Source organism: Poeciliopsis prolifica, unplaced genomic scaffold (assembly GCF_027474105.1).
Source record: "Poeciliopsis prolifica strain line A6 unplaced genomic scaffold, Auburn_PproV2 SCAFFOLD009, whole genome shotgun sequence".
NCBI lineage: Eukaryota > Metazoa > Chordata > Actinopteri > Cyprinodontiformes > Poeciliidae > Poeciliopsis > Poeciliopsis prolifica.
Genome location: NW_026562384.1, coordinates 7750261 through 7775784, shown reverse-complemented (window position 1 = coordinate 7775784; position 25524 = coordinate 7750261). Strand labels below are relative to the sequence as shown.

The window sequence follows — 25524 nt, the reverse complement described above, 5'->3', positions numbered from 1 at the left end:
AAACCCGTCTAACACTTGTCATGTTTTCTGTGACAACACACAAGACTCTTGCGCATTTTCCCAGCATGTCAGCGTAATTTGCCATGTGAGGTCTGAGTTGGAAAAGTGTGCGTCTCCTGGGTACATCAGAGCCCATGTTAACACATACCACTCTCTCTCCAGGGTGTAAGCCCAGCTGAACGATGGGTAATCGAGAGTCGTGGGAGAAGATCAAAGGCAGGCAATCCCTAAACTCCCAATGGTGGATTCAGTGTCCGTCAAATCCCCGGGCCTGCATGTGAGGTGACAGCTCGGAGACGTGAGGAAACCAACACCCAATTCTCTTTCACAAGCAATAAATGTTCTGATGGAGGATGTTTAAAGGCCTCCAGTGATGGTCCCTCAGCATTGTGGCGTTGCTTCCAACATCTATTTCATGGTCTGTGCCTTCATCTTATAGTGAAGTCTGTTTTGAAGTCCACTGGGGGAGGCAGACAGTTAACAGCGATAAAAAACTGATTAAAAGAAAAAAAAAAGTTTTAATCTGTCTGATTTCACTGATGTCACTGCTCATTTAAGATAAACAAAGATTAGAGTAGCCCTCCTCAGGGCCATTAGTTGTTTTGGGGATGTACTTAATGTACTAAAAGCATTCATGTCTGTCAGCTCTCAGTTGTTAATGTTTCTACTTTTGAGGATGTGATGAATAAAAAGTGCGCAATAGAAAGCAAACATATTTTTGTTTATGGCACAGCAATGACAGGTTTTTCTTCTAATGTTACCCTTGTTGGTAACATTTCAGTGAGTTTGTAACTTCCAAACAATGACGTTAGCTGAATGCACAAAAGCAGAAAACGGCACAGAGAAACTCATAATTGGGTTAATTTTTTCGACAATTACTTTTTCTACCAAAACATGGTTCGATTAACTGTGTCCTTATACATTTTGAAGCCAAAACGATGCACATTTCTCAGTCTCACATCAACATAGTTTGACTTTAAAAAATGAATCTACCAAACACAAAGACATAAGAACATATAAACTCTGTCCCAAGGAACATGAGAAGGTTCATCTAAATGAAGGATCAATTAGATGATTCATCAGTCAATCAAAAGTGAACGAAGGGATGAATGGATAAAACTTTTGGCAACAAGACAACATAGTACCTTTGATATTATTATTTTCCACACTCAGACATTCGGACCTGAGATATACAGAGTCCGCAGACGAGGCACCAATCTGCCTATCAATAATTTCCCCCTCCATTTCTTCCATATTTGTGAACAAGATACTTAAACTCCTCCACTGAGGTGAGTTGATTATTATTTTTTTTTTCTGTAGTGTGTCTTGCAAATAAGTAAAGTTATTATAGGACCATTACTGGAACATGTGATTTGTGGCTATGCGAGTTATGAAGCAGTGGAGGCCATGTGCAGCATACGAGAAGGGTGGTGCGCGATTCATGACATTTGAAAGTATCCCCCCAAGCTGCCCAATCTATGGATGACTGGATTGTATGTAATGTCACTGGCATATGAAGGCAATACTGGACGGTTTTTTATTTACCCATCGTATTATGACTTTCTGCACAACCCTAATGAAAGGCAGAAACACAATGATGTGGCAGCGTTTTATTTTATTTTATTTTATTTTTTTCTAACTGGAAAAAAATAAGAGACCACTGCACTGAACCCCATTGATAACCTCATGGTTATTCCACCAAATATTGACTCCCGAACTCTTCCTGAGTTAAAACATTAGTATTGTTTCTTGAAGAATATGAATTTGTTTTCTTTGCATTATTTGACCACTGCATATTTTTCATTATTCTGACCATTTCTCATTTTCTGCAAATTAATAATACATTTTTCTTGGAATTTTCGAGACATGTTTTCAGTAGTTCATAGAATTAAAGAAAATACATAGAAAATAAAAGAACATTTTTCACTAACATCTACCCATACAGAGTATCCATGCATTATCTGTTCACCCTTGTCCCTAGGGATGGTGTCTTTGGAATGACCAATTTACCAAACAGTGATGTTTTTAGACTGTGGGAGGAAGCCAGAGTACCCAGAGAGAACCCTCGCATGCACAGGGAGAACATGCAAGCTCTGTGCAGAAAGTCCCCAGGCCAGTAATTGAACCCAGGAAATATCATGCCTCAAGGCAACAATGCTACCAACTGTGCCACTGTGCAGCCCCCATTAAGAGTAAAATCAGACAAATCCATTGCTAACCAAGGACTATCAGCACTGAAGTGAACGGTCACCTTTTACTGAGTGGGGCAGCAATACTGTATTACAACACCTTTTGATGCTGTTACACAAGTGTCTATTTTATAGCATCAAGACAGCAAGTAAATTCAAAGAACTTCCTTCTAACCTTCCTGGTAAGAGTCCTATGCATTTATAGGACTCTGAACACTGAGAATATATTTTCTAAAGCTAATTAAAAGAGCTTACAGAGTCATCTCTGCAAATAAAAGGTCATGTGTTGACTGCATTACGTGTGTGGGCTGCAAATATATTGTGTCCTTGACAGAAATAATATGCTGAAGTAAATACTGTGCACCTTGGAAAGAGTGTGATGAAAAGATAATAAAAGAAAACCAAAGGAATACTATTACTACTACTCCTACTAGTAATACCAGTTTGTAAACTGTATTGTGAATTAACACAATCTTACAGGAAATTTCATGGTGTTACATTCTTATTTGAGTACCGTTGAAGTTGTTTATCTTTTGAATTGGAATAATTATTTTGAGTTAGGTTCAACAGTTTTTCATAAAGTGTACTTGCGGTCTCAAGTATGTACTTATCGTTAATTATGCTTGTGCCAACTTGGCAACATTGAGAAAGCTGATTAAAATCTGTATAGAACTGTTCTTTGGCCTAAATGTTTGTCTTCAAGAGTAATGGCTTTACATGGGAAAATTGTGGTAAAATTGTTAATTCACTTTTTAGTGGAGATGATTTGGAGCAGTCTTCAGATGACTGCTATTTCTATTATTCCCCACAACTCAAATCGTTGCTGTGCATACATGACAATGGTCTGAAAGCCATCCGAGACAGGCTTCTAGTCTTTGAAAGAATCTGACCACAATCTTTTACCACACCCCAACATTACAGAACCCTTATCCCGAGGGTTTGTTGGTATTAACAAAAAAGGGTGGGCAGTGGAAAGGCCAGGGCCAATTGTCGGTAGTAGAGAGGCTGTGGCACAGGAAACGAAGCAGTAGACAAATGGATCAACAGATGGTCTCCTTCAGATGCATCCCTGAGGATGACAGAGCAGCAGGCACATGCAGAGAGGGAAGGAGAGGGAGACAGACAGAGAGACAGAGGGAGAAAAATAGAGAGAGTAAATAAAAGAGATAGGCAATAGGATTGGAGACAGATGCACGCGGAAAAAGGAGAAAGGAGGGCTCAAGCTGAAGAGCTTTTTCCTTTTGCTTTTTATCTCTGACTCCTCCTCGCTCTCCGTCATAACTAAAGGACAACAGCTTTTACAACCTTCTCCAGGGTACACAGGAGGGAGGCAGAGGAGACGTGACTCTCCAAGAATAACCCTCATTTGCAAAGCAGTTCACACTTCACCAAGTATATGTCAGATGGGCTGAGAAATGTCATGAGACAGGCATGGAGGAGGAATTTTGTACAAGTGTTAGCCTAATTGAAAAGATACTATAAACATTATCCATTTGGCTTTGTATTATTTAGGATTACTAGATGACAAAATGTAAATTATTACAGTTGGATCCTCATCTGTGCAACTGAACACTCAGTTATGGTGTCCTGTGTGAGACATGTTTTCCCTTAACCGCTTTGACTGCTCTGCATGTTTAAGAGAAACGGGTTATTAACATGTAGAGTGATCATCTTAAACAAGACATGCTGCAGGCACCATTTAAAAATACATCCACTGTAGCTCCCGGGTGCTTTTTAATTGGAAAGGTGACAGAAAGTATTTACTTCGGAAAGCAATTAAGATAGGAAAATAATTGTTTTCATGCATGACTATTTCTGTTTTTGTACTTACTGCAGCTATTTGACACAATAAGCTCCAGCGCTCCTGTTCTGCACACAAATCTATAGGCACATGAAAATAATCACCTATTCATCACCTCTGGGCATTTTTTTCTGAAGCACAAACTCACTCTGGTTACTTTAATATATGTAATTAACTGTACAGGCTCACTTTGTTCTCGTTCTGAGTTATGTAAATCTTTTTCTCTGGGTTATAGACTGGGTTACAGATTTCAAGACTTAGCAGATGAACTCTGTCTGATCAGCACAGCGTGGGCTTTGGCTTCACATGAGCCGTGGTGGTGCAGTCCAACTCTCGTTCTGTTAGCTGCTCACACCTACACATGACCCTGCGGATTCTGAGCTTGTGAACTGTTTTGTTAGGCTAGTGATGTGCTTGACTGCACTACTCAACCCCAGGCAGTTTAAATCGCTAATGAACACAAGCTACTTCACAATAAGCTTTTAATTACTGATGAAAGCTGTCCCTTTTTAGTTCTTGTGTTAAACTCAATGTGCAATTTTTTTTTTGAATGGTCACACAACTTTGGCACAAATTATGTAAGTTGGTGGCGTTGCGTTTGGCATCCTTTAAATGGCAGGAAAGGTGATCCGGTACTTTGAAAGATAAGGCGACACAAATGAGCTGGCTTCACACTGATCCAAAAGACATCACAATAAAACTTCAGACTGACAAAGGTTAAGTCATATTATTGTTTATACCATGTTTAGCGTAAATTAGACGTTGCTTTTTCTTATGTTTTTTTTTTTTTTTGAAGATTTTATACAATAAGACAGATGGGAATAGATTAAAAAGATGGCGCCCTTCATGAACTGAAGGGAAATGAAGCTCAGGTCTGAATAGTGGCATCTCCAAACAGCAGTATTCAGCTTTTTTTTTTATATCAGATGTTCAGCAGGATTACATCTGGCATCTTGGCTGACTGTTAGACTAAAATTATTCATTTAGTTTTAGTGTTATTAAAAATAAGTGCTTATATGTAAATTTATGTTGTATAGTGAGAATAAATTACAATATGGGTACAGAGTTCCCATCTTTCTGTGTGAATACAATTATTAGTACAACTTCAGATTGTTTTACTTCTTTATTTATTTTTGCTTTAAGTTCCAGTGTCATTCCTATAGTTTTTAAGTGCTCCTAATGTTTTCTACATCTGTGGGTATTTTAATGCTAATCTCAACAAACTGGGCATATTTACAGGTTAAAAACAAAGAGTGAGACGCTTTTGTTTATAATGCCAAAGAATTTCTGAGAAGTGCTCTCTTTTGAAAAAGAAATGGACCGATCAAAATGGAAAGAATGCCCTCAAGCTGATCTGAACAAGAGCAAAAAGAAACATGTGAAACACTTTTCTTTATGTCAGCCTTTCTAAATTATTTATGCCACATCCAAAACATATTTCACAAGAACCGTCGGGGAAAACGGGTTTTCTACAGGCAGCACTTGTGAAAGGTCAAAGAATAACATTCGGTTTGTCTCAGTCATTGAAAACAAAGATTTCCAAATATGGCAGCTAACATGTCAGCTGGATTTGATGTTGAATTTACATGACAGTTTCTTCATCACACAAACAAACTGTATGAGTTAATAACAGTGATTCTGTGCTCTTTTCCCCTGCACGATAGAGCTGTAATTTGAACTGACTGATTACATGATGTGATTTTCTATCATGTCTAAAAGCAAGCCTGCCTTGACATTGATGTGGGCCACTTGCACATGATGGGGGAACTGACATTTTCTTCTTGTGGCAGCTCAGAGTCTCAGCCTTGATTTTAGCCAGAGCGGCAGCAGTGACTGTCGTTTGGTCAGACCCAGATCAGGTCGTACCTGTCTTACTGCATCCTCCTAGTTAGGGACAACAGTATGCGTTTGTGTGTGTGTGTGGATATGTCTCCCACTGGAAGAAACATGGATGTTGTTGTGTCAACATAAGCAACTGGTTGGTTAATGTACACAACATGACAGGGTCTTCAGTCGGAGCTTCAGTTAATATGTAGGAGCAATGAAAAGCATGCGCTGTGACATCCAGAGAGCAGGTGAATCCTGTTCAAACCCACCGCCACACAATTCTTGTCACTGCACAGACAGTGCATGGTTCAGGATTTTTAAAGTAAGTTTCTGTTATTTGGGGAAAGACAGTTAATATCTTAACCTGTGTGGATAATTCTTTTGCTGTCTTCATTTAATAAACATTCTAGAAACAGAACATATTTTTATGCATTTCTCAACTTGACTCACGGCAATAGGAAAATAAATTAGAAGCATAAAGCCAGATAATCAAGGTCTTTATTTTATTTTCAAAACTACTTTCCTCAGTGAACTCATCGTACGTTTTTTTCTCTTTCATATATAATTTAAGTAATTATATAATTAGGATTGGTGTGGGACTTCATAAATTATACTTTACGTCACCCCTGAAAATGCATAAAAACGTGGTATTTATATATATATGTATGTATGTCTATGCATGTATAATTCAAAAACAACCAAATATATATATATATAAATAAATCATGGGGGAAAAAATCTGATTAGTTTAAAAAATGTAAAAAGGAAATCAGCAGGTCACGTAATAAATAAAACAAGAATTTAGAATTGCCAAGGAAACACTTGATCAATTATAAGGCCACTTATAATTTTAAAAAGAACCTACATGTAAAAGACTGTACTTGTCTTTTTGCTACTTAATTTTGGTGTGACCTTATAATAAATTAACAAAAATATTATGACATGAGCACCACTAGCTCAGCTTAGCTGTGCATTTCTTCCTGAGCCAGGAAGATGATTTTCTACAGCTTTGTTTCTTTGCTCTGATATCGCTCTATTGATTTAGATTTAAATGTCTGTTTCCTATGGTGAGGCTATAATTCAGAGTGTAGCAGGAAGAGTGACGATAATGATCACTTTGACCCCAGACATCTCTCTTAGCCTGGTCTCTTAGATAGTGGAATGCGGGTAAACTAATGATGGAGGGTGAGAAAAATGTGAGGAGGGGAAGGGCTTGTTATCAACCCTGAAAGACGGAAGTAAAAGGAGGAAGTAGAAGGACCAGAGGAGAAAAAAAATGGAATAACAACTGTGACGTAACGGAGAGTATGTTTTTGGGCTTTTAGCCGAACTAATTCTCACTTTCAGTTTGTCTCATCTCTTTCTCTCTCTCATCGTCTCCCTCTTTGGCTGGTGCATTTTTAACAAGGCAGTCTGTGTCCAAACCCTCCCGACCAAGTCCTTTTTGGCTGCTCCCTGTATCTCTTCCCCTCCTTTTCTGTTTTGGGGAAATAAAGGTCCACACAGTTGCAGCATTGATGGTCCACACTGAGAGTTCTCCACTACAAAAGGGCTCCAGCTTCCCCCGAGTCAGGCCTGGGTTGAATGGGAGCCTTGGGGGTGTGGATGAGAAGCATAGGCTGGAAGAGGCCACCCTGCACAGAGCCACATAAAGGGCCAGTATGCCAGGATCTTTCTTAACCTACCAAAGATTCCAGATTTGTCTTAAAAACTTAGGGAATGGTCTTAAACCTCAGATCAGTGACTCTCTTTTTCCAGCTCAGAGACCCACAGCATGTCTCGAGTACAGACTGATCTGACAGGACGAGAGTGGGAGAGATAAAGAACACAAGAAAGCCTCTTCATGGCAGCCTGAATACAGAAAACCATTTACCGACCACCAGTCCTTGTTTCCGGAGAAGGAGAAAATAAAGAACTGGGGTGATGAAAGTGAAATATTTCTGGTTACTCGTACCATATTACTGAATATAACATGATAGTATAATTAAACAAGAAAATGGTTAAAAAGAATTTATGCATGAGCCCCCGGTTCTTGCTGGCCTCATCGGGAATTAATAATTAAAGGGAATATCAAGCTGCTTCAAATGGCAACAAAACCATCAGATGTTCCAGGAGCTCGGTCCCCGATATTGGACAACTTCAAACTGAATAAAAACACTCCGGCAAAAACCGGTGACGGTGTTACCTTAGGGGAGATTGTTGGAATCTTAAATTTTCACATCCAGGCTTGGAAAGGTCTGAAGTGATTCTAGAAATTCCTTGATTACATAAATCCTCCAGGAAAAACTTCCGACTTGATGCTTTTGTTTAATTCAAACTACTCTTTATCAATGGTCACATATTTGATGGAGAACAATTACTATGGTAACCTAAAATGCTTATGTATACATTAACAAGCATACAGGAGAAAACACATGGAGAAAAAACATGCAGTGTCATAAATTTGAGATTTATCAAAAGAAAAACAAAATAATTTAAGGACAACTCAATTGCACTAACTGAGTTAGTGTTGCATAACAATAAGTTGCCATCAGAACCTTTGCAGACAGATGCTTTTTGATTCTTGAAATTATATTCCCAATGGTTATTTAGTATTTGAGAAACAAGCAGATGCTTGCAAATTAGGACATATAATAATGCACACAACATAATTTGAAACTATCTCAGAGAGCAGATCGGTCCTGGTATAATAAGGGCAACTAGGATTATAACAATATATCCAGCCAATAAGACAAGCCAATACATAATATTAGATTCATGAGAACAAGATAACATTTTAGAAATAGATTTGGGTAAACATGTTAAACTCTGTTTTAAATGTAATCGTCACAGAATATTCCATTCTAAGTTTGACTAGTATTGATATTTATGCTTGTCTACATCGAAGACGATACAAATTCAAAGAAAAAAACGTGGAAAATTATCCTATCTTGTGTTTGACCAAATGCAGCTCAGAGTCGTTGAAAACCCCATATTGACCTGAAGTTTAGGGCCAATGAAAGCTTTCCAGACTCCAGTCTCAGTGTTTTGCCGGTGCTCATGCACAGAATGTTGTTGGCCTGCCCAACAAGAGTCTTTCTTAGCCAACTTGGTCGACACACTTGGCCAGCACTTATTTCCTTTTTTAGATCAAAAACTAATATCTCATACAACATAAAGATTGAAGCACTCCCTTTAATTATAGGCCTCATAATAATAATCTATATTTATTTTACTAGATGATGTCAAATGCTCACAACAGCTGACTGGCATTTCTCAAAAAAGAACTTACTTGAACAAAGAAAATTTGGACACTTTCATACCTAATTTGAGATATTCAAAAATATGAATAGATGTACTTATACATATCCACCTCAGAAAATATAGTGTGCACTCAGATCCTTTCAAAGTGCTGAAAAAATATTTTTTAAAAACCACATTCTGATAGCTGTAGCGTCAGAGCGGTGTCCTTGGTTGTACAACTTGTTATATATACATTAAGCAGCTTTTACCTGCACTGTGCTGGTAGCTGTACGATTTCGAAGACAGAGACTTGTGCATATAGTACAGCTGTGCACATACACACACACGCCGAGCCGCTCTTTTGGAAAATGTGACTTTTGTGCTGCAAAGGCACGAGAAAAGACAAACAACCAACAAAATGTCAAGAGGAAAACTCTGTGCTGCACAAACACCAAAGCTCATCCGACACATATCTGAGCCTCTAAAGCCCAGATCTGTTGCTGACAGACAAGAGCTTGTTATGGCAGGCAGGGATGAAAAACAAGATACTTAAAGTCAGATCCTACGGCGCACGTGGCAGCTGCCGGCCATTTCGCATGTGACTTCAGGGCTGCTTAATCTGATTGTGTGATGTGTGTTGGTGGTCCGACGAAACAATTCAAAGGACTCCGGTGAATGTGAGCCCTGACAGCAACTACAAATGAGCAGTTTACATATGTATGACCCCTGGCACCCAAGTGCCACTCAATCAATCACATGTCAGTAAGGCAGTTGCTGAGTTTTAGCTATGTGGCTTTCTTTTGCTTCCACCTCTCACCTCTCGCAGCTCTCGTTTTGCTGAATCTCCTTGTGTTTCACGTCTCCCTCCTCTCGGCATCTTGCTCTGTTCTCCGTACCTACCTCTGTTTCCCTTCTCCACCTCCCTACCTAACGACCCATTCTCTTCTCACCATCTCACAGCAGCATCTTCCCTTTCACATAATAGCACAGACAGAATGCTCAAAGACACTGAAATGCTTTTACATGAAGGGGAGCTTTGCATCTCACAGCTGGTGCGGAGGCGGGCCTGCTTGCTTCCACGGGAGGAATGGGAGAAACTGGTGTTTGAGAGTCACAACTGTGAGGTTAAGCAGCACTTTGGTTCGACTTGAATGCATGTACACAGTGGGAAGATTTTCATTAAGAACACTGTGCCTTAACGAACAGTGTGATATTCAAATGTAATGCATATATGTGCAGACGTGGACACGTTTGTTAGTAGTGTTAGAGCTCAGTACAATAATCCTTCATTTCTGCTGAAAAGTGATTTTATCAGCAGTAATTGACCGGGGTATGTCTGAATTGATTGAAAATGTAATGGAGCAATAGCACATGCAATTGCTAAAGGAAAATAATGAATTAATCCTTGAATTATGTTTCTCATTTTTCAATGTTTACACCAGCTACTCAGCTAATTTAAATGGAACCAAAATGCTACTAGATAGTGTAGTATCATTGTGGGCATTGTGCTGAACACTGGGAAAACAAACTTAAGACACAGAAAGAAAAAATCAATATAGAGGATCCTACAAGCAGTGTTTGGTCTAAACAGCATGAACTTCACTTATATTCTCTTTTCAAGTAAGAAAATACAATAAAATACTGGTAATCCTCAAGAGTCTGAACACAGCACCCACTGATGTGATTCACAGGAAGATAAACCTGACACTCATCTGCAAAGAAATGAGGAAATGCTATGTTTCAGAAAATGGTGTCAGGCAGCATCATGTAGTGCTTGCACATACTTGTGGTACATCTATTTGAGTTTAGCAGAGGAGACCCAATCAGTAATGCTGACACATAAACTTTTGATGCCCATTTTGATAAGGAATAAAATGCAAATGCTTGAATACGGAAGCCATTGAAAACCACTGAGACGGGACTCCAACATCACTTTCATAAATCCATGGAAGAAGATCCATGGCTTCACTATTGAAAGAGACACAAAAATACCGCTTAGAATTAGCAAAAATTGTGAGAGATAGAGAGTGCTCAGTTTTGTTTTATGACTAAATCTGACAACATAAAAATGAGCAGAGTAAAGTGAAGCCTCCAGACTACCAAGACATGCTTAATTAAAACATACTGTTCAGTCCACTGTCAGCTAGCTCAGCACCGGCTGCAGGTCATGGATCCTCCAGCAAGATAATTACCCAAAACATGCAGCTGAATTCACACAAGAACTAAGATAGAAACACTGGAATGTTCTTAAGTCCATCCAGATCTGAATCTCAGTAGCATCTCTGGAAAGATCAGAAAATTTCTGTATCGATAATGGAGAAACAAGGAGAAATCAGCTGCCAGGTAGAATTGCACAATTTCCATTATGAGCAGTGACAGCCCAAGAACTCAAAAGTAAAATTTTTGGCTGCAAAGTCATGAAGAGCTACCAGGTGATAACAATGTTTGGTATTAAATGTGATTACTGAACAACAAAAAAAAAAACTTTCTAAACCCAACAAGTAAAGTTGTATCAACATGCACGGTACACAGTGATTGTTGCAAAAGATCAAAGTAATGAATCAGGATACCATGTTTTTTGACAAGATAATTTTCTTTTTGTAATTCTATGAATAATTAGATGAAATATTATATTGAATCAACAGCCAAAAGGTAAAGTCTGATTTATGGCAAATTTGGAATAAAAATTTTAAATTTGTCATTGTCATTGTCCTAATGTAATCAACATCCTTTGTCCAAAACATCACACCTTCGGGGGGCTTTGTGTGATGTTTTGGCCTGTGGCAGAGCAACTTCAAAGATGTAGCATGAAACATGACATGCAAGCTGGGATGATGTAATTTCAGGGTGTGGTGAGAAAGTTTAGCAGCTCAGTGTGCACTGATGCGCCATGATACCACGGAAGAGATCAGAGCCCCAGCTTATCAAAGCACATCACAGGAGCAGAGCAGGAGAGAAAGGTCATCATTTAAAGGATCTTCAAAGCCCAAATCCTCTTCTCCTCAGGTTAGAGTAGCTCTGGTATCTAGCTGTAATGAGCTTAGTCTTGGTTGACACTTCTACACAAGAACTCAAGAAGCCAATCCAAAAGGTATTCTGCAGCTTTTATTCTTGATACCATAAAACCTATCGCCTTATGTTTGCTCATTTGTAAAATCCTGACAACTTGCAAATCTATAGCATCAGATTTAATAGAAGCTAGCTGTATTTTTTTTAGTTTAGGAGTCGTATGCAGCCAAGAATGAGTGATCTTTGTTTGTCTTTAGATAGTGAGTGTAGTCTTGTGACAAAGAATAAACAAAACAAACAAAAAAAAAAAACATTGCCAATGAGGTTGCTCTCCGATTGATAACTTCCTACTAGTTTACAGGGAGAAATGATTTAATATGCTTTCTGATGCATATATTTTTGTTGAAAATATATTTCAGCAAAAATATACTATTGGCTATAGTAGAGACAAGTTGTTGTTTTTTCCATATTGAGAAATACAAAAAAAAAAACAAAAAAACAAGCTACCCCTTGCAATATCTTTCAAGCAAAATGTCTCATAGTACACCATGTTTTATTTGCGTGGCAAAAACTAAAATGAAATGAATAAACTGCTTGAAATCCCCTGAATTTTCACATCCTGCTGTCGGGAATTAAAAAAAAACAAAAAAACGAAGTAGAAGCCAGATGCTGTTAATCAAATGCATTGATTACCTGATCATCACCGTCATTAAGTCTCTGCAGCAATATATTAGAGCAAGTTTCTGCAGTTTTCTGGTACAAATTCAGAGAAACTATTGAGGTAGATGTTGTTGCCTAAGCAATCTACGAACGTTCACAATTCCTCATCTGTTATGGCAAAAACCAGCTTTGTCATGGCAGTAAAGGTTGTTTCATTGATTCATTAGAGTGGTATAATTCAGTTTAATTCAATTTGTTTATTTATATAGGGGTAACATATAGCACATATCATAGACACTTTAAAAAAATAGTCAGTTCATTCCAACCATTGAGAAAGATTCAAAGTCAGTTCCATGCATTCCAATTTGGTCCTACTTATCAAACAATGCAATTAAGTTCAGCTTATTATTCAAATTGATTAGAAACTGTTCTGTCTAGGGAAACCCATCTGATTGCTTGAAGTCCCTGACTTACAGCATTCACTCCTTGTGGAAGAACATGCAGCAACAGTGGACTGACGTTCGCTCCCTCACACTGAACATGCATGTAGCAACAGCTGGAGGAAAACTCCACTGGAATTTGGCTCAGTGTAAGAGGGCATTTGCCATAAGTCAGTCGATAAACATTTTTGACGTGCTATTTCCAATAAAATGCCACATAAAAACAGGTAATTTGGTTCTTAGCTGTCATTTTGAGAATGTTCCTTTGTGATTCACAATCTTGATGAAATGAAGACAATTTTAAATCTAATACTTTGGGTTTAACAGTGCCATCAGTAAATGTGACACTGGGGTGAAATTAAATCACATTTACCCATCTATAAATCTGCAACAGAATCACAGTGAAAGAGAATAATCTACACACTACAATGTCTGATCATTCCTGAAATGCAACTTATATCTTCATCTGTCATTTCATCTATCCAGCATTCCTAAGGCATGATGCCATCCCACTACCACCACCACCACATTTTGCAGTGTGAATCGTGTTTTAAGGTGATGTGCAGTGTTTGTTTTGAGCCCAAATCATGTTTTGTGTGTAAGCCAAAACATTTCTGTCTCACCTGGACAGTCGACCATGTTTGTTGTTTTAGTTGTGGTTGTGACACTATAGCATATTTTGACTACTTTGCCAGAAATTGTAGATGTACACTAACATAAACAGGCCTTTATTGATATTCTAAATGAGAGCCAGAGTGGTTGGAAATATGAGCCTAATAAGCTCAAATCCAATTTCAGATTGGATTGCCGATTAAAAAACATTTAAATTGTTCCATTTAAGTCAACATTTTTTCAAAATCATGGAGACCCAGGATAAATTAGGGCCACCTAAACACAGCACAACACAAACACTGTCTATCTTTGAAAAGTCGCTGTGTTTAACCTATTTGGCTTTGAATTTCAACTATGTATGCATGAAAGTGTAAACTGAGGTGCAATCAACGTGGGAGTGTGCAGTGACTGTGTGCATAAGTGAATGGGAAGCTTTCCAACAGAGTGTGTATGAGTATTTTCTTTTTTTTTTTTTTTGGCATGAATGCCAATGTGTGTAGCATCGTGCAAGTGCGGGGTGGTGGGGAGCATTGCAGTGAGGGGGGTATGGATATTAATCACCAGGAGGAGCATGGTTCTGTGTTGCCACCTGGAGATGGATGGGGTGTGAGTGCAGTGATGTCACCCTGACAAATGGACCGGCCATGTTGGCTGAGACTCGCACATCGCCTCTCATTTCAATTAGTTCGTTGCACAACAACCTGGCTAGCCCACAATCTGCAGGTTACACATGCACAAACACATACTCCGAGTCCAAAAGCACACCTCCTCCAGTGCTTCAGCCCACAGCTCTCTAACAAGATGCGCTGATCTGTAAGAATACAGTGGAGTGTCTTTAATTAATCCAACTCAATTATGATGGCACTTTTGCTTTCCCTCCCAACAGAACTCACTCATTACCATGCATAATATTGTCCAAATGCACTGACTATGTTGCAGGGCCAACACACAAGCCAATGGAAGTTGGCACACAGGATCTAAAGACTGGATACTGATTGTGTGTTTACCCCACAATATAAAATTGAAAAATTGCCAAAAAAAAAAGGCAAAATGTGAGCAGTTGCTTAGGTCAGGCATGCATTTGCTCTTTGTTCCAGATCAAAACATAAGTACCTGTCTTCATGGCGAGCAGCAGGTATGAGTAACTGAGCTCTGGTCTGACCACCTCATTTGCTCTTCTTGGGGTTTTTCTTAAAAGCCAGCAAAAGCTTATCAACAAGTTGGTTCTAAAGTGTCTATCACTTACAAAAGAGGTGTTCGGTCCTTTTTGGAGGTCTAATGCTGCTAACCAGAGGCACAGAAAATGGTTTCTTGTCTGTCTTCAGTGAACTTTGGCACAGGAAAAACTGCTGACTTTTCTCAAACAATTACCGGTTAAAGTACCTCTCAATCACCATTCTACTACTCGTACATGTACTTGTACTCTTATTTCCCACTCTCTCGCTCTTCTCTGATCTCTGCATCTGACTGCAGTGATCTTACTGTTCTGCACACCAGGAAAATAGCGCAGGGGGATTCTGTTTGCTCTAAGCTAGGGGCCGACAGGTCTATTCGAGACTGAAGAGGGCTATGTAGTGCACTGTGGAGGACTAAGTTGGGGCTTTGATAAGAACTTCCCGGGGCTACAGATCCGATTCCAGCTTAACATTAGCTGTTGGGATCTCTTCATCTGCCTGTGAAGGCAACAGGAGGTTAATGCTGCCCTATAGAGATGAGGGGCTGAGTGGGGCTTTATGGTGCCATACTTAATTGGACATTTCCACATTTCCATTTAGCCAATTAAGTGCAGTTTAAAGGTTTCCCTTGAAATCTGAGGCTGGAAGAAAAAGCAGGTTACAAAAGGAAATTTGCATTAGCTTGAGAGTATTTTTAGTGATGTTTGTGTGGATAGACGTTTAATCAAAAGTAGGAAAGAAAAAAAAATCTGTTAAAGCAGGTAGATTTTTTCTGTGGTCTGGTGGTCTGTTGACATTTCTCACTGATGCTAAGCATATCTGACACATTCATAAATGAATAGTTAGCGCTCTAGTCGGTTTGTGCGTACTGTATGTAGAATTCACATGGTTCAACAAATGAGAATGCGTGGCTGGTTTGACTTCTCTTCTGGAATGCTGATGAAACAAGCCAGTTCGTTGAAACGAGAAATTCTTTTTGAAGGAGTGAGTGTGATTTCATTAATACTTTTACAAAAGAGGCAGCACAGATGTTAGTGTAGGTAACATAAAACACATGGACCACACAAAAGACACTTGCACCAATGTCCTCCAAAAAGAAAATAATATTTGTTTGACTCCTTTCCCTTTGGTTGAAATGATGGTCTTGTTTCTGGAACGAGCCTACGTTGCTTTTTTTCATTTTGCTCTGCATTTCTTCCTTTAAATCCAGCAACACTAAAGAACTGGGTTTCAACAACAACACAAAGGTTAGCTCTGGCTCTCCGTTTCATCTTGGCCTCCATCAATCCCAGAGGACATCTCCCTGGGTCCGACTGCACTGCATAGCGATGGGAGATTGCACTGGGCCTCTGTTTATTTGGCTTTCTTCCCCTTTCTCATTGCGCTGAAATCTGCCTGACAGTTCGGCGGCTTGGCTCAGGCCCCACAGGGGCTACCGTCAGATAAAATGTCACAGTGGCTTTGTTCCGCATGCCCTATAGGCTGGCGAGACACACTGTACACCTGAGAGCGGAGGGTCAAAGCGCAATGCAAAATTGGTGAGGAAGAGGAGGGATAGAGAAGGACTACCTCTGATTTAGTTTTGCAGCTTTTTGATAACACACATTGTAAAGAGCCTTGATATTTGTTCCATAACATTTTCAAACTTTTGTCACATTATACCAAATTGCAATGCAATTTTTAAAAAGTGTAACAGATCATTCTAAACTAACAGATAGTTATGAACATAAATAACATGTTTTTTAATCTTTTTAACATAAATGTATACATTTAGACCTTGATGGGGCCTTGCTTTGATCAAAGCCACTCCATTATGCTATGAGTGAATAGGGCTGCTGACCTGGAACGTGAACCTGTGCATAAGTCTAAAGTCACTGCAGCCGTAAATACATTTTTCTTCCACTATTTTCTGAAGTTATCATCATCCACATTCCTTTGAACTCTGACAAGTTTCTCTTTGACTGCTAAAGAAAAGCACTCCACTGCATCAAACTCCAGCTGACAGTGGTCATAATTGGGTTGATCTGGTAGATTTTCTTCTTTTTTTTTTTTTTAATACACCAGTTTAAGTCATAAAGGAACTACACCAAGCTCTGCATAGAAGCTTCTGAGGTTTACAAATGGCAAGCTTTGTATTTGAATTCATCTTGTTTACATGGTAAATTTGAGCTGCTTTGGGGGTGAAACCAACAGGTCATTACCATGACAGCTTTTGAATGGCTATTCACACTGTTAATGTTACTGGTTTTGGCCAATAAGATGAATATTCGAAAAGAAAGCATGGCTAATTTCCATCCCCACCACATCAACCCACGCTGTGGTGGTAACAGGCTGGTAAAGAGACCAGTTTAGAGTCCAGGCCAAGTGCTCACCTATAAGTGCCCCAGAGACTGGGCAGATAACTGAGGCTGTCAGTATAAATGCTACAAAATGAAAGAGAATCAATCTTTCCCAGGACTTTAACTCCTGGATGGATACTTTAGGAGTAGAAGGAGAGCAACAGGACATAGACATCTTGAAGCCAACAGGAGTACATCCTCACTTTGGAGATGACAAAATATCCCTGTCAGAGATCAGTGTTATGAAATCTTCTGATGCCTTGAAAGAACAGTTGGATTTTAAACAGATAATAATTTACACACAGCTAGACTGTATTTACACATTAGGAATCCTCTGAAGGAATTGGTTGTCCTGTATTTCTTTTAGGAGTAAGTACAAATTCACTTCATAGCTTTTTGTCTGTAATAAATACAATACTGTTATCAGTGATCTCCGTTCACTGCAGCATTGTACACTATATTGCATGCCTATGATATAAAATCCAACTAAATTAAATTGATGTTTGTATTTGTAAGGTGGCAAAATGTGGAAAAAGTTCAAGTAATATAAATTCTGTTGCATGACAATGAATTGTCACTGAACAAATTGACCTTTTAATAAAATTAGATTTAGGATCAACCCCCAGAGCTGTAAGACTTTCCTACAAAATCCTAAATCATACATGGTTCATTAATAATGCAAATGTAGTGTCCCTTTATATGACAGGAATATGTAGCTGAGTTTGAGCTCACGATCTTGCACAACCATTTAATATAACAGCTTCTGAGTCTCGAAGTCTTGACATCTTCAGTCAAACCTGATTCACATTTCCTTGAAAAGCCACGGCACCAAACCCAACTGCCGTCTTTGAGAATGAGATGACTTATCTCACTGTTTTCCTAATGAGGCTCAAATGAAAAAGTCGACTGGTTCTCTCGCATCTGAGCACGAGGGCGGTTGCCGCTGTCAGCTCCTGTTAGCTCAGTTCTCTCTGGTTCATGTTTCAGAGAGCACAAACACACTCATCCCAAAGGAGCTAGTCCATGCTCCTTCACAGGCGCCGACCCCCACCAGCCCTCAATTAATTAGTAAAAGAAGGAGCAGCTTCTGCAGGTAATTTGATTAAATACGACATCCCTGCTTTAAAGACTGTGCTGACAGAGCAAAAAATAAGATGGGACGTTGTCGGAAGAAATTGTCACTGTACTCCTACATGACCCACACCTCAGATTCTCTGCTCTCCTCCCTCTCTATCAGCTCAACATCAACGTGCACTCCATTTTCCAAGGACATCTGTGAGACTTATTAGATGAAAAATGCTATATGCTCTAGATTACTGAGCTTGTCAGTCGCCTAATTTGATGCAATCCCCACCAGATCTCTTTGCCTAATTAGTTTTTTTTCTTTCTTTTTTTTTTACTTTACTTGATAGCAGACATTTATGAGTTCCTATGTTTGTACTTTGAATGAATGCTGCATGGAGGCTTTTATCTACGACCATGCTCCTTAGATTAAAACATATGTAAACAACAATGTGAGCGATTACACATTTCTTGTTCACCCAGGACATCAACAAATGACATCAGTTCCCAACAAAATCTGCAGAGGAAATTGTATTAGCACAAAATATGCAGGTACTGCAAATATTCAAATCCTCACCTTTGTTTGTCAACATGGTTACCCTGTTGTTACAGTAATATGATCAAAATTGAAAAAATGTGGGGTTTCATTCTATTTAACAATGTTTTCTTCCTCCATCCTGAACACTTCATGTCTTTGTGCCACTGTATTCTACTTTGCCCTCAGGCTTGCTAGGGCTGAGTAGAGCAGGGAAGGATGTATTGAGCAAAGGCACATAAATGGAATGACTAGCCATTTCAGTCGGTGGGGGGACCACTCATTACATAGATTGCATAGTGGTGTTTGTGGTCAGTCAAGGCCAACATCCACTCTTCCCAGTTTGACCTAAGCTTGAATGGGCATTGCTACTCATCTAGGAGCTTCTCTCCTTTAAGCAACACTCTGTATCCTCTAAGGGCTAGTTTCCTTGGAGGTTTCCATGGGTCGTTTCTTATCCAAGCATGCTACTAAAGAGAGGGAACCAGACATGAACTAATGGAAGTAAGGATTCTGAATCTTATTAAAGGGACATCTTGTTTCAGTCAATGCTCCAATAGCCCTTCGGCTTCGTGTCAATATCAACAGCAAACAGCTAGCAGGTGCAGTGCACAAATGAAGCCAGTTGCGTTGATCAAATCATCTGCTGCTCTACAACCCTACATCTATTCTATCTTTTAATCCCACAATGGGAATAATAATTTGAGCCCCTGAGTTTAATAAGTAATAAGAAAATCAACATTCTCACATTTTATGGAAGCTTCATTTTAATTAGGAGAGAAAGAGTAACAAGGATAGAGGTCTTATGTCCATAACTCTTATATAGCAGCTTCTTTCAAGCCTGGTCAGGGTCTCTGCCGTATTAGATCCATCTATTGTTCCATCTCCAGGAATAATATTATGAATGATACTATTCCTGTCAAAAACTTTATTGCCCTCTTAATGTGTTTATGTCATCCTGTCCCCCTAGTAGAAAAAGTTCCATATTATTTTCCTTCCATATTATTTTCCTCGCATTGTCAAAAATGCATTTTGACAGTGCGAAATGCATTTTTAAAGGCCACAGTTAATAGTTCCCCAACTCAAAACACATTTGGAGAAGACAATGTGGACTTCATTCAAAGCCTTCTTCTAAACTCATTTATTTGTTTGCTGGCAAACTTAGAACTAGCATGTATAAGATAAAAGGTGATTGAAGGTTATTTTATTTTTCTTCTATTTCAAATTAATCCCTCCCGCTGTTTTAACCTTCTCATTGAACTTCTTACTGAGGTTTTACGGTTCGTTTAAGTCTAGTCGGGATCTGTCATTTTGTTACTGAAGTACTTTAACAGCTCTTTGGTCTTGTCCATGGTGGTGGAAATGTTGAAAAGGAAGAAATTGATTTTGTCTACACATGCGCCTTACACACAAAATAAGATATTGGAGTATCTGTAACTGATATGCTACATCACATAATATGGCCCGAAATGTGAAGTAAAAAAGAGTAATTGTAAAATTGTCACATTTATGAAAGATGCCTCGTTTTCAGTGCAACCATGTTTTATACATGTTTATTGGGATGGAGGCTGTAAAATTCATAGTATCCTGCTGCGTCTCACTCTGCTTACATTCGCTTTTGTCTCATTTCACTTTCATTTGATACATAACACTGGAGATGAAAACTCAATGTTCTATACACTGCCCATTATTGCCCTCAAATGGCCAAATAATTATAAATTCAATTGATCACAGAATTTTTCAGAGTGCAGTTCAGTTAAATCAAGACTAAAACCCCACTGTTTAGATTTGCTTTTGAACCATAATAAATGAAACACTATCCAACAATTGATGTGCAATGATGGCACTTGGAAAACTGCACTGTTTCAATTGTTGACTATTGAAACATAGTCAACAATGCTATACAAAAATGGTATACAAAAATGCTATTTTTGTATAGCATTTTGTGCTATACAAAAAAAAAGTTGATTGATTGATTGATTAAATGAAGTCACTTTAGATGCTCAGCACCAGGTAAGCTGAATCTTCATCAGAGTATCTACATGAGATTAAATTATATTGTTGAATCAATGCTGTGTCATCCGAGTAGAAACAGCATCAATTCTATTGATGTGATGCAAATGTGTGGTATGTGTCTTGTTTTTATTTGCTTTTTGCATTTTCTCACAACAAAACTCTCACAGCGGAAACATCAAATAAAAATTTAAATTTTAAATCTTGTTTTAACTATGGTTGTAAATAATTAAAATTAATAATTTCAGTATGAAATCAAATACTTATTACCTCAATGTTTCTCTTTAAGCTGACTTAAAGAGAAAGGACTTAAAACTATACAAAAAAATTATAATTATAAAAAATCACCCTTGTATCTCATTGGTTAACTCCCTTTAGAAGAAAAACTGCTGGTTAACAACTCTGCCATCAATTGCTGAGGAAAACTGTAATATGCAGTTTTTCCGACTCTCCCAGCCACACATCTGGCTACAACATTCTGCAGCCTCGGTAACTGTAGCTCCATGTGCAGAGGTCTGATGTTTAGCAAGCTCACAAGGTGAGTCTTATCTCCTCCACCCTGAGAATTTGCAATTCTGTCCTTTTGGATTGGCACCGGGAAAAATCTTGAGTGGCAGGCTCCTGCTCTAATTAAACCTGCAGAAGCATTAGTCCCGCTTGTGAGCATTTTTCATAATTATCCATGCAATTCATTCATTATTTCATTTAAATAGGTGGCTCAATGGCCAAACACACAGTGAATTGAAGATCTATATTAGGAAAATGCCACAAAGATATTGGATACCTATTTTTTTTTTTTTTCACCTGAGCCACATGTAGGATCAGAAATGAATGGATATAAATTTGGTCTTATTAAATTTTTAAAGTCTGGAGGTAATGTAGGCAAACACGGGAAAACACTCTTAATGCAATGTCTATTAGGTTTAAATAAAATGTAAGTATGACCTTTCTAACTCCTTAATTCACCTAAATTGGCTCCAGAGGACGCTAATTTAGCTTTTTACAACATGGAGGAAAATGGGCTGTAGAGCAGAGTTACCATCATCAAATGGCACTAGGCCCTGACTTGTTTGCAGAAGAAAATGTGTTAGTTTTTTATTTTCCAGAGACAAAACCCTCCCTAAAAGGCATAGAGACTTTCCACCCCTCAGTATTTTCCATATTTTCTACTGACTGTTGGGATTAGCATTATAATTTTGGCCACAGTGGTATTGTTAGTGAATATAAATTTGAGCAAAGACTGAATTGCAAATGCAGGGCGTAAAAGCATGCAGTCAGCATGTAATAATATGGCTTGGAAATGTTAAGAGGCACCTCTATTTAAATGGCAGAAGGAGGATACCACATAAAGATGACACAAAGCTGAACTCAGAAACAGGCCTGCAAGACCAGGGGAGATAATTGACCCATAATTCAAGTCTACAGTCTCGGAGGTAGAGCACTGGCTCAGACACCACAGGTTAAATGCTAAATAAAATGAACCAACAGGTAAAACAGTATACCACTGCAGTATGCCTAGTTAAGTTTGTGGACTCAAAATAATAATAACAAAAAAAAGTTAAAAGCCTTCTTGGCCAATCAAGCTTTTTGTTAACTTTATTGTGTTGCATTTTAACAACTAGTTTGTTATTCTGTGTGCATTTATGTTCTTATTTGCTTTTACAACATTTAATTTCAATAAATATTTTATGCGCTCAGTGCCCAGCATATTTTTTACTGTTTTGTGTCAGAAAATGACCTAATAAATAAACTTTAGTTTCAATCTGGCAAAACTATAGGGCCTGGGGATTACATGTTTCATCTTAATTTATAGTGAAACACAAATTATTGATGGAAAAAGTTGATAGAAGGCAAAGGATACATGGTTTCCAGAATCATTTATAAATAAGAATCTGACAGGTGAGGTGTGTTTTTATATTGAGTTGCCAAGAACAGACCTTTGGTTTTAGTCAGGGTGACCCTCCTCAGACCTTAGAAGATTTTCCATTAATGGATGGCGGGACACTGTCCGTTCAAAAATGACCTATTCTGGCTTCCCACAGTCCAGTAGGACAAGATGCACTGCATTTCTAGATCACTGAAAAGGTTTTCACATTCCTGCTATTCACACACTGACATAAAACTAGATGAGTCAAAAACTATATTAAATACTTTATTCTAACTTCATCTATATATATTTTTTAATCAAGTTGCTCAGATTCTATTGTATAGTTGTATTCTTTGTGCATACTGTGGGTCCCACAAAGTTGCTCAATTCAACACATTATTTCAAGATATTATTACATTGTTCTTTGGTTTAGTTACATGCTTCTGCTTCAGGGGTTTCTAAGATTTTATGAAATTGACTGCTTCAATTGTCATATTTTCAATAGTGCAACTTGCCTGGCCATTGCTTTCTAGTTCAACTCTGCTTGAAAAAAAATCTTGTTTCCAGCACAGTCTTTGCTTTTCCTTTGACTCAGATTGTCTCTGGTTGATTTTCAACGCGGTAAATCAGCGAACAGAAGGAGAAGTTGTGAAAAATGACTTCTCTCTTCGCAGTGGACGACAGTTGTTTACAATTTCCAGTAAGCTTCTTTGGATCGAACTGGTGTATAAAATATGTCGTGGATGAACGTTAGCGACTGGATGAAATTTAGCAATCATTTCTCAACAGGTGAGAACCCAAACCCTCTGTATGAAGCAAATAGAGCAGGACAAAGGGTTGGTTTTTATCAGGCCGTAGTGGAACACTAACATAATTTAGCTCCATATTTTTACCTTCTCTGCTGCTGCTAAGTGACAAGTTGATGTTTGCACTGTTGATGCAGAAGAAATCAGCTCAATGCTGCAATCTCCGTTTTTCACTATTCTATCAGTGTGTATGCAGTGTTAGCTTTCTGTCTCATTTTTTCTTTGGTAAATGTTTTATATATTTTGTTGGTCTGTCAAATAAATCTCAATACATTCAAGTTTGTGGCTGTAACACAAACCACTGTGGTTTTACTACCAAAGGATTGAAAAATTATCAATACAATGCAGAGAAAAATGTAGTTTTTTGTGAGTTATGAAACCAAACACAGAAAATTCAGGTTTGAGTGATTCTGATGTTTCCACTTCAAGAAATTATTTATTTACTTATTATTATTTTTTTGTGATTGAGTCAGAAGCAATACATACACATATTCAAAGTTTAGCTTCATGGTCTGGTACTTTAGCGGTTCAACTAATATGATCTGTATCATTAAATTTCTGACACTCAGCAATCCATATCCATTTAAGTCCCTGTCAAGCATTGTTAACTTCTTTACTGCTAAATTAAGCAGGAGATATGCTACCTGATTGGAGCTGTATACAACTCCTAACAATGGAAACACGGGGGCCAGCAGTGTTTCGAGAGAAGGGAATTAAATTTGTAAGCTTGTGTTGTGTGCTGTGTATACTCTGTGTTTTTTGATTTCATCAAATATTTATGACAAAGACCAATTTTCCAGGATTTATTACTCACATTTTCTTGGTACATGCTGCTCTAAGCATATGTGAAATTATGGCTTTGTTTATTTTTGGGTAAGCTTACAGGTAGCAAGCCCACAGCTCAATCATTTATATTGCCTCTACAGTGTTTGCGGCACAGCTTGCTGTTGACGCAACAACTAGCACATTTGGAGAAGAAAGATTTGATATGCAGCACAAGGACAGAAATCAAAGACCATGGTTCTCAAACTGTGGTGTCACTGCAGAGGCACACAATGAGGTACTATGGATAAAACGTGGTATTAACTATTGACAAAATAAACAAAAACTGTGCACCAGGAACAAGTGGTATTGGTTGCTACTATGATCTAAATAGGGTAGCAAAATTCTGGATTGTTGTAGGAACTTACCGTAGTAATAAACAACAACCAATGGGGAAAAAGGCATTTATTGGAATGTTTTTGGAATTCAAAATATTGATGATTGGCCAATACCAGGGGCATTTAAAAATCTCTGGTGAAAATAGATTTAATGATAACATTGACAATTTAGAGCAATTGCATTTGAGAGTATTTCATATTTATTGTATTTCAACCTGTTATTTAATAACAGTTTGAAGACAGGTTAGTCTTCAACCTGTGCAAACAGCACAATGCACACAGTTGTGTCTATGTGTGTCTGTACAAAAGTGCAAATAATTTGTTTGTCGTTGTGGTAACACTTTATTTGACAGGTTGTGAATAAGACTGTCATGACATCGTCATAAACATGACATAACACCTGTTATGAACACGAGTCGGTCTTTATGAATATTTATGACTGTTGTAATAAAGTGTAATTCGGTAAATCATGACACTTTTAATACAAAGTTGACATTATTCAAAATGTCTTCTTTATGACAACTTGTCATTAACCAAGAAATTATGATATGGCATAAATTTGTCATTAAAAGTATTACTGATCAAACTTTACGAATTATGTAGCTTGATGTTATTAGAGCTAAAGTTTAATCTGTAATAAACACAAAAAAGCCATGTTGTACCACTATTTTACAAAGTCATATAAAGGCAGGAATACCTAGAAACAAAATTTACTTAATACCTATGGAAGATCATGAGTAGCAAACTGCAACCAGACAACTTCAAGACACATGCTCCTATAACAAACCAGATAAAAGCCAAATATAG

General features: G+C 38.1%; 1 protein-coding gene across 3 annotated transcripts in view; it reads right to left on the bottom strand.

Annotated features, from left to right (window-relative positions):
* The window catches only part of nlgn3a (neuroligin 3a), a 175446-nt gene that overhangs the window by 55418 nt on the left and 94504 nt on the right, over positions 1-25524 (bottom strand). The gene's annotated exons all lie outside the window — the stretch shown is intronic.